A 9096-nucleotide genomic window follows, 5' to 3' on the forward strand; every position below is an offset into this window, starting at 1 on the left:
GGGAGTCCCTGGGAGGGAAGGAGGGAGGCGCAGTGAAAGGAGTTTGCCAAAAACCATACATAGGAATTCTATCAGTACAATGAGATCTTTGCCCCCAGAAGAAACTACAAATGAGGGTATGCTCCTGGGAATATAATTTTTTTAATACAAGACACGGTTTACCTAAAAGAAATGCTTCTCCATAAAAAGGAAACAACCTGGCAGTATTCTACATTTAAATACAGGATGATTTGCTCGGCAGTTGTTCTGTTGCCAGTTTTAAAACTCTGAGCCAACTTCCTCCCCAGTCACTATCTGATACCAATTGCTTGGCTGGCTCAGGAAATGCAAACTAATATTAGGCAGAGCAGAAACATAGCTAGCAGGATTAGCAGGTTGCTAAAAAGAAATGTGATGTACACCTAAACAAATGAGGAAAACTCGGGTGGTCATCCATCCATTTATATGAGCCCTGTCAGCGCGTTCTTCAGGTTTGGGTTCACAGGATCCACAGGCGAGTAACCTGCTGTTCTCACTTCCCTCACTCACTCACCATGCGCCGGCCCTACCCCTGGAGCAGGACAGCGCCTGGCTGGTCCCCTCCGCCAATAACTCCGTCCTCATTCTTTTGACTTCCAGACAAAACCAAACCAAACCAAACCCACCCAGAAACAAGATAAAGAAGAAGAAAAGAAAAGCAAAAAAAAAAAAACAAAAAAACAAAAAAAACCAAAAAACAAAAAACAAAAAACAAACAAAAAAAACAAAACAAACAAAACCAAAAAAAAGCAAAAACAAAAAACAACCTAGAAATGTTTTTCCTTGAACCCTGAACCTGGTCCTAGGATTGTTTTATGCATTTTTACATATTTTAGAACTCTTTTTGTCTTTGTCATTGTCTTAATTTCAGGAGCCATACAGAAAAAAAGTAGCCTCAATGAACACATAATACAGCCCTCTTACATTTCTTTAACTACCCTGAAACTGCGTCTGGAAACATCTAAGCTGAGAGGTTTGTCAGCGTGACTGCTGATGGAAAGATTCTTGAGATCTTGCAGAAATGACAACAGAGGCCACCACACCCCAGATACACTTGGGCACCATGCAGAAGCCATGATCTTGCTGTGTTTCAACTCATTTAATCCCAACAGCAACCCTATCAGGTAGGGCTTTTCCTTGTGCCCCTTTGCAGATGAGAAAGTCAAGGCTAGGTGATCCTGCCTCAGGTCATCCAACTAGTAAATGTGAAGCTGTGATTTCAATTCATCCAGCAACAATGAAAGAAGAGTTAACACTTACTAAGCCCTAATCATCTTCCAGGAACTCTTAAAGGTTCTACATGTATTAACTCATTTAACTATTAACTTGTTAAAGACACCACCTTATTAAAAACAACCTTTGCTGGGCCATTTTCTGCCTGGAGAGGTATAGGGGGCCATGCTTGGTGTGGGGGTCAGGATCTCTGAGCTTGTTTCTGAGGGGAAAATCAGTACCTGTTGTCCCCCCCACGCCATACACACACCAGGAGGAGCAGGGTCCTTGGGCCCAGGAAGTTCAGTTGGTGCTGGAGCTTTGCAGGCCGGTCTCTGGCTGCTGCAGGACATCACTGACCCTTGTGCATGTTAAAGGCCACTGCATACCAGTGCTGGTTATATTTACACAGTGGGCTAAAATTAGCTGGCATGCTCTCCTGGCAACCGGCAGGATATAAATCTCCCATTTTATCTAGTGATGCTAATTCTGGCAAAGCCAAAAAGGGTCCTTCTGCTGTTCTCCATGGATAGGCATTCAACAACAATAATATCCTTTTCCTTCCTCTTCCTCTTCTCTACATTTTAGGAAACTTCAAATATAAATCCAGGCTGACCTTGGGTCAGGACAAATACCTATAAGCAGTGAAACCTAGTGTGTGGGTAGGGGTTCTATAGACAGGAGAGTTTAGGGGCTTTTCTGGGATGGAAAAAAATAAAATGAAAACATATCACTGGCTATTTTCCATCATCACTGAAAAAGCAGTGAACTTAGAAGGGTGTCACTCAGAGAGCACTGGCATTGTGAGTACAAATGGAACATTCAGGAGAGGGGTAAATGAAGACCCCTGGCTTCACGGTCAATACCACCCCAGGTGAAACCAGACCTAGATCCACCTTTGGCTGGCACTGTGAATATTGCTACCTTTTGAAATCTCTGCACTCTCTCTTAAAGCAGAGTTAAGCTGTATGGGCTCAACATAAAAAGTAATATGATCAAGTGGTGATGTCCACCAAGGAGTAACATTAGGACAGGTATTTGTGATACATCCAGTGGACCTAGTGGCTGGGAGAGGGGATGGAGTAATAAGAACCCAAGTTGGGGTGTTAAATAGACCTAGGCTCAAGCCAAATGGTGTCCTTGGGTAGCCTATGAGGGTTGTAGGGAGTTGGCTTGAATTTGCTGCTCAACTCTAGATTTGTCCTTAAATTTGTACCTGGGTGGCTCAGTTGGTTAAGTGTCTGACTCTTGATCTCAGCTCAGTTCTTGATCTCAGGGTCATGAGTCCAAGCCCCACATTGGGCTCCACATGGGGTGTGGAGCCTACTTAAAAAAAAAATTGTACTCTGGTCTGAATGTTTGTATCTCCCCACCTGCCCCATTTCATAGGTTGAAATCCTATGATACGATGGTGTTAGGAGGTGCCTCTGGGAAGTACATAGGTCAGGAGGGTGGAGTGTGCCATCATCACCACTGCTTATCTCCATAGCTCTGAATATATTGCAAATATTGAATAATCCCTTTGAATATTTGCAGTATGTTGCAAAATCGAATATATTCTTACCTTTTAATGGATGATTTTAACCCATTTACAATTGTTGATAGGACTGATATATTAGAAATTAGGTCCTTCATATTGCTTTATATTATATGTGGTAGGAAGAACAATGGCAGTATGCTTTCTGTTTTCAGAGCTCAAATAGAATCTTATATTGTGTGATTGTGTTTTCTTTGCTTTATTTATCTTTGTGTTAGTGCCATACTCTTTTGATTACTTTACCTTAATGTGTCTTATTGTTTGGTAGTGTAAGTCTTCCAACTTGCTTTATTATTTTAATTTTTTATTAAACATGTGAATCGCATCTTAGTTTAAATGATAGATATACACACACATGTGAACACACATACATACACATGTATGGAAATGGTGTCTTGAGCCCCTCTCACAAGATCGTGGTGATGGTTCTATGAGTTCATGTAGTTTAGCACATTCTGTAGGAGCTCAGTCTGTATTGGTTTCCATAACTCACTCCTCTATAAGAACCTTACGACAATATACTTTCATTTCCCCTTTCCTAGATTTTATGATACAATTGTCATACATTTTACATGTGTACACACACACATTATAAACCCCATACTGTATTGTTATGCTTTTTGTTTAATTATCCATTAAAAGAGATTTAAATAATAAAAAAAAAAACCTTATTTCTTGACCCATGTGGTTACCCATTCCTGAAGCTCTCTTTTTTGTACATGGATATTTCCCTCTGGTATAATTTTTCCCAAGTTTTCTTGTAGCGTGGGTGTGCTTTTTCTTTCAGCTTTTCTATTTCTGGAAAAGGTTTCATTTTACGTTTGTTTATGAAAGATATGTTTTCTGGGTATAGAATTCTAATTTAAAAGATAGGGATCCCTGGGTGGCACAGCGGTTTGGCGCCTGCCTTTGGCCTAGGGCGCGATCCTGGAGACCCAGGATCGATTCCCACGTCGGGCTCCCGGTGCATGGAGCCTGCTTCTCCCTCTGCCTGTGTCTCTGCCTCTCCTCCTCTCTCTGTGACTATCATAAATAAATAAAAATTAAAAAATATATATAAAAAAAAAGATATTTTTTTGATATGTTAAATCTGTCACTTCCTTGTCTTCTCATGCACATTGTTTCTGAAGAGAAACCTGATGTTATTCTTCTCTTTGTTCCACAGATTGTCTCTGCACCACTGATTCTGAGCAATTTGATTACAGTGATCCGTGATGTACTTTAAAAGAGGGAGACAGAACATGGAAGACTCCTAACTCTGGGAAACGAACTAGAGGTGGTGGAAGGGGAGGAGAGCGGGGGATGGGGGTGACTGGGTGGCAGGCACTGAGGGGGGCACTTCACGGGATGAGCACTGGGTGTTATTCTGTATGTTAGCAAATTGAACACCAATAAAAAATAAATTTATTATTAAAAAAATTTTCTATAAAAAGAAAGAAGAAAGAAAGAAAGAAAGAAAAGAAAGAAAGAAAGAAAGAAAGAAAGAAAGAAAGAAAGAAAGAAAGAAAGAAAGAAAGAGAAAATTTCTTGTTGACCTTCTTAGATTTGTGGGCTTATGATTTTTATCAAATTTGGAATATTTTGGTTATCATTTCTTCAAATTTTTTTCTGTCCCTCTCCAGACTTCAGTTACACTTATATCATCCTATTTGAATTGGTCTATAGTTCATTGATGCTCTGTTCATTTTTAAAATTATCTTTTTTTTTTTTTTGCCCTGTGCTTCATTCTGAATAGTTTCTATGTTTCATCTTCAAATTCACTAATCTTTTCTTTTGCAATGTCTGATCTGCCATTAATCACATCCAAAGTATTTTTTTTATCTCTCACGTTGCACTTTTCATCTCTAGAAATTGGAGTCCTTTTAAAAAAATCTTCTATGTCTCTAGTTAACTTCAAACATATGGAATGTAGTTATAATAGCTGTTTTGATGTCCTTGTATACTCATTCTAACACCTGTGTGAGCTCTAGGTTGATTTTAATTGATTGTTTATTCTCCTCATTACGAGTTATATTTTTCTGCTTCTTTTCATGGTTGGTTATTTTTTTTATTGGATACCAGACACTCTGAAACTTATTTTGTTGGGTGCTGGATATTTTTGTATCCCTATAAATACTCCTAAACTTTTTTTTTTCTTCCTAGGATCCAGTTAAGAAATAATTGGTCCCTGGGATTCAATTAGATGTATTTCCATCTTTTTGGCTTGCTTTTAAGACTTATTGTGCAAGACTGGAGCAATGCTCAGTCAAGGGCTAATTTTTTAGCCACTACAGAATTAAGAATCTTTTGTGTACTTTACCCAGTGCTTCATGAATCATGAAGTTTTCCAATCTGGCTTGTGGGAACAGGTATTATGCGTATGTGTACGTGATTGTTGGGGTGTTTCTTTCCTTAGCCTCATGTAGTTTCTTCACATGCATGCACTGATTATTAGTCAGCTGAATACTCAGAGGATACTCTCTTCAGATTTTCAGAGTACTCTCTGCATGCTTCTTTCTCTTTCCCAGGATTCTATCATGCAAACCCTCGCCGCCCTGGTTTCGCAGATTCTCAGCCCCATCCTTCAACTCAGGGAGTCTATTGCACTTTACCTGTGTTTTCCTTACTCCTGAATTTCAACCTGTGAAATCTCTCAAATGAATAAGCTGACACAATCATAGTACTTACCTTGTTTGTTTCCTGGCTCTCAGGAATCCTTTACTGTCTGATGTTCAGTGTCTTAAAGACTTACTTTATATATTTTTGTCCAGTTTTTGTTTTATGTGGGAAAATAAATCTTATCTCTGTTACTCTGTCTTGGCTAGAGTCAGGAGTTCCAATTTAATGCTAAAATATTTCCAAGACACAGTTCTCATGGAGTTTACATGGCTATGAATTGTCTCAGGTAAAGGTGTGAAGGAGCCTTTGGCAGCATTCTTTGGGGAAGACAACTGAGGATGGTTCCAAACCCCTCTTTCAGAAGACTCAATTTCTCTACACAAGCCATTGCTTTGTTGTACTCATTCTGAGCTGGGCTTGGATGAAAGTGGTGTCTCAGCAGAGCTGCTGCTTTATTTAGAAATGGCAAGCTACTGTAGATTTATAGAGACACTCTACCACCCACCTTGGGAATTTAAAGGGAATGATAAGATCCAAAGACTATCAGCCGACTTCAATCAGCAAAGCTCCAAGCCATCTCTGATGTATTCAGCTATAACGGCTGGAAATTCATACACTTCTGAGCCAAAATGAGATTCATGTTCAATGTAAATAAGAATTAGTCTGTGATTCTGCAGTTTTGCTTCCTGACCTGGCACCTCCTGCAAAAATAGAAATGTCAGCGCCTGGCGGTGGTGGAGCATGCCAACTGATATTGTGACCCAAAGGACCAAGAAGGCACTGGCTCCACAGCCAGCTGGCAGGCTGCCATTGCCAATGGGAAAATCATTCCTGTGTGATAAGACAGCAACAAATGCTTTCCCTGTGGCTGCGATTAAAGCAGGCTCTGCATTATGACAACAGTGCTTCGAGCTTCACATAGCAGTCATTTTTGCTAAATATTCATATGCTTATTTATACTCTCCCAGGCCTTTTCTGAAATCAGGGAGTTTAGAATTTCAGGCACAAGCTATTTCCCTTTTTGGGAAGAAAAATTAGTGGACACACACATAAAAGAATTGAGAAAGGGATAAAGAAAGGGAAAGGTAGATGATTCTAGAATCAATCTTTAGAAGAACTATGTATTTTCTCTACATGCTTGGTAGGAAAGAGTTGCTAATTGTGTAGGGCATATAACAGTGTAAGCTCCAGGCCCAGGGGGCTGTATTTTTCCTAACCCAGCAGCTCATAAATGTGTGTTGAGTGAATGAATAAATGAATGAATAATCTATAAAAATGTCCAATGTCCTCTAGGGCAGAGACTAAAGGTTGTCTTTGTAACCATAGCATCTAAGCAGGGTTCCTGGCACATAGAAGGAATGCAAATACATGTTTTTGGATTAGTTATTGAATGGTAATGGGAAAGGAAGGAAGACAGAAAGAGAAGAAGGGAGAAAGGCAGAAAGGGAGAGAGGGAGAGGTTTAAGAACAGACAGCTGGGCTGGCCACCCTGCTTCTTGGGACCAGTGCACCTGGCTGCCAAGAAGCAGCTTTATTTGTCTTCTCCAGCTGTTTGTTACACCTGCCTTGGGGCTATAAAATCTCAGGCCCTTTTGGTGAGACTCTCCACAATTTGTTAGCCCTTTGTAACTTGCAAAGCATCTCAGTGGTTTTCAGGTGGCAATGACCACTAGGAAATTTCAGTATTTTACCTTGAGAGGGATCTCTTCCCTCCAGGCTGGTCTGGTGCTTGGCACTTCTAGTCCTTCTTGCGCCGTCCTTAGCTGGGGATGGTTTGTATGCCTACAAAAGGGAGAGAGAGAGAGAGAGATAGAGAGAGAGAGAGAGAGAGAGAGAGAGAGAGATATCCTGGAAGTCTGCTTCCCTGTGAGTTCTCTGGAAGTCCATCCTTCAGCATCTTTTAGCTTCCACATCCCTTCCTACATTCTTGTGGAGTTCTGCTCCTGATGATGTCAACATAAGAGCTTACGGGCTTAAGACTTCAAGGGTTGAAATGAATACTGAAAGTGTACAGCTCCTTGGCAGGATTATGGAAAGGGAATATGTGTATTTAATTCTCCTTTCTATTGCCCCAATAATATCAATGGAAAAATTCTCCTTAGGTTCTTTCTATGTGTAAAAACTAAGGACTACTCTGAGAATCAAGAGCCTTGGTCTCTGTCTTATCTCTGCCTCTAATTAGCTGTGTACATGTGGGCAAGTGGCTTCCCTGTAGGCCCTGGTTGCTCATCTGGGTAATGGGAAAGGCATGCTGTAGGGTCTCTAGAGTCTTTACTGGCTATGGCACTTCTGTAATTCTAAGGAAGGCCCTGACCACCCCTACATGTCTGGTAATGCTGATACCCTGGACCTCACTGCTCCAAGGAGGAGCTTGAGATGGAGGACACTCTGAGTAACCACTCTTTCTCTATTTGTTTGCATCAAGCTCAGCACTTGGGTAACCAAGAGAAGGGTAACCTGGTAGACTTCAGAGGCATAAGAACTAAGGAAAAGACTACTTAGCTCTAGAGCCACAGTCCCTGAGACCATGACAGTGTCTCCTGCCCTGCCTCCCCGAGTCTTTGTCACTCTGAAAATCAACCTTAGCTAGTCCCTGAAGCAAGGCAGGGGTTACTCTGGGATAAACACAAAATCTGGTGTGACTCTTGGATAACAATAAAAAATTATGAAAAAAAATTATGATGTATCAAATTGAATCCATATCCACAAACATCCACATTTCTGTATTTTCTTTAAAATAATATTGTATCTATCTCAGAGTCCTCATCCTGTCAAGTTAATGGGAAATACATCTTAGTTTTTCCTTAGGTTCCACCTGGATTGCCATTGGGTAATGTGTCCTCGGGTCTTCTGATGGCAGAGCATTAGCATGACCCCTTTGCTAATTGACTGGTTACTGCTAAGACCTTCTTTGTCCCAGTCCAAATGGTTCTTGACATCTGCAACTCTGTTGCCCCAATCATGATATTCTATGATGAGATCCAGAGCCAGTGAACCAGGGTCCAGTCTCCCTGGGGCAGCATGCAGTCATTCCCCCTCATACTTGCTACTTCCTGGGACTCTACCAGAGAGTGGGCTGAGGCTTCCCACTGTTCATGGATCCTGAAGACCCCAGTTTTCTTTTCTGGAAAAGAGCATTCTTTCAACTTGTTCTCAAGCCCCTCAGTCTTTCTTCATCTCCTGGAAACATCTATTCAATGAGTTTAGCTACTTAAAAGTGGTAGAGACTTCAAGCAATTTCGCTTTAGGTCTTCAAATGCTAGAAAATGTGTTTTAGTTAGGGTATGGACTCAGTTATTATGATAAAAGACACAAAGGTATGATGGTGACTTGAATGGCAGCATGGAGGTGAGAAGTCAAGGCAGCTTATCTCTTCCACGGGCTTATCTCCTCGTGTAGTCTTGTAGGGCTCTAGGCTCCTTTTATCTTCTCCTTCCACTAGTTTCCCAGGATGTTGTCCTTATCTGCATGACCAGAGCTAGCTGAACTCCAGGTGTGTGACCAAGCCCACTGAAAAGGGAAAAAGAGGAAGCCCAGGACCTATAACTTGTCTTTTAGGAGATGATCTAGAAGTTCTCAATCCACTTATTGAATGAATTCCTAAGACTACCTGTGGCTGCAAAAGAAAAATAGTATTGAGGGGCCATCCTAGTACTAAGAAGATATATTTTAGGGACAATTAGGACTATCTGCTTAAAATATAAGGGAAAATATGAAGAAAAGAATCCATA

At 40.8% G+C, this 9096-nt stretch overlaps 1 long non-coding RNA gene across 1 annotated transcript in view; it reads right to left on the reverse strand.

The window, feature by feature from the left end:
* LOC140621156 (uncharacterized) overlaps positions 1 to 1593 on the reverse strand; it is a 54866-nt gene extending 53273 nt beyond the window's left edge. Inside the window, exon 1 of the long non-coding RNA XR_012020886.1 lies at positions 1473 to 1593. This is a non-coding gene — a long non-coding RNA (uncharacterized lncRNA). The remainder of the gene's footprint in view (positions 1 to 1472) is intronic.
* Positions 1594 to 9096: the final 7503 nt, after the last annotated feature.

This window comes from Canis lupus, chromosome 29, assembly GCF_048164855.1.
Source record: "Canis lupus baileyi chromosome 29, mCanLup2.hap1, whole genome shotgun sequence".
Lineage (NCBI taxonomy): Eukaryota > Metazoa > Chordata > Mammalia > Carnivora > Canidae > Canis > Canis lupus.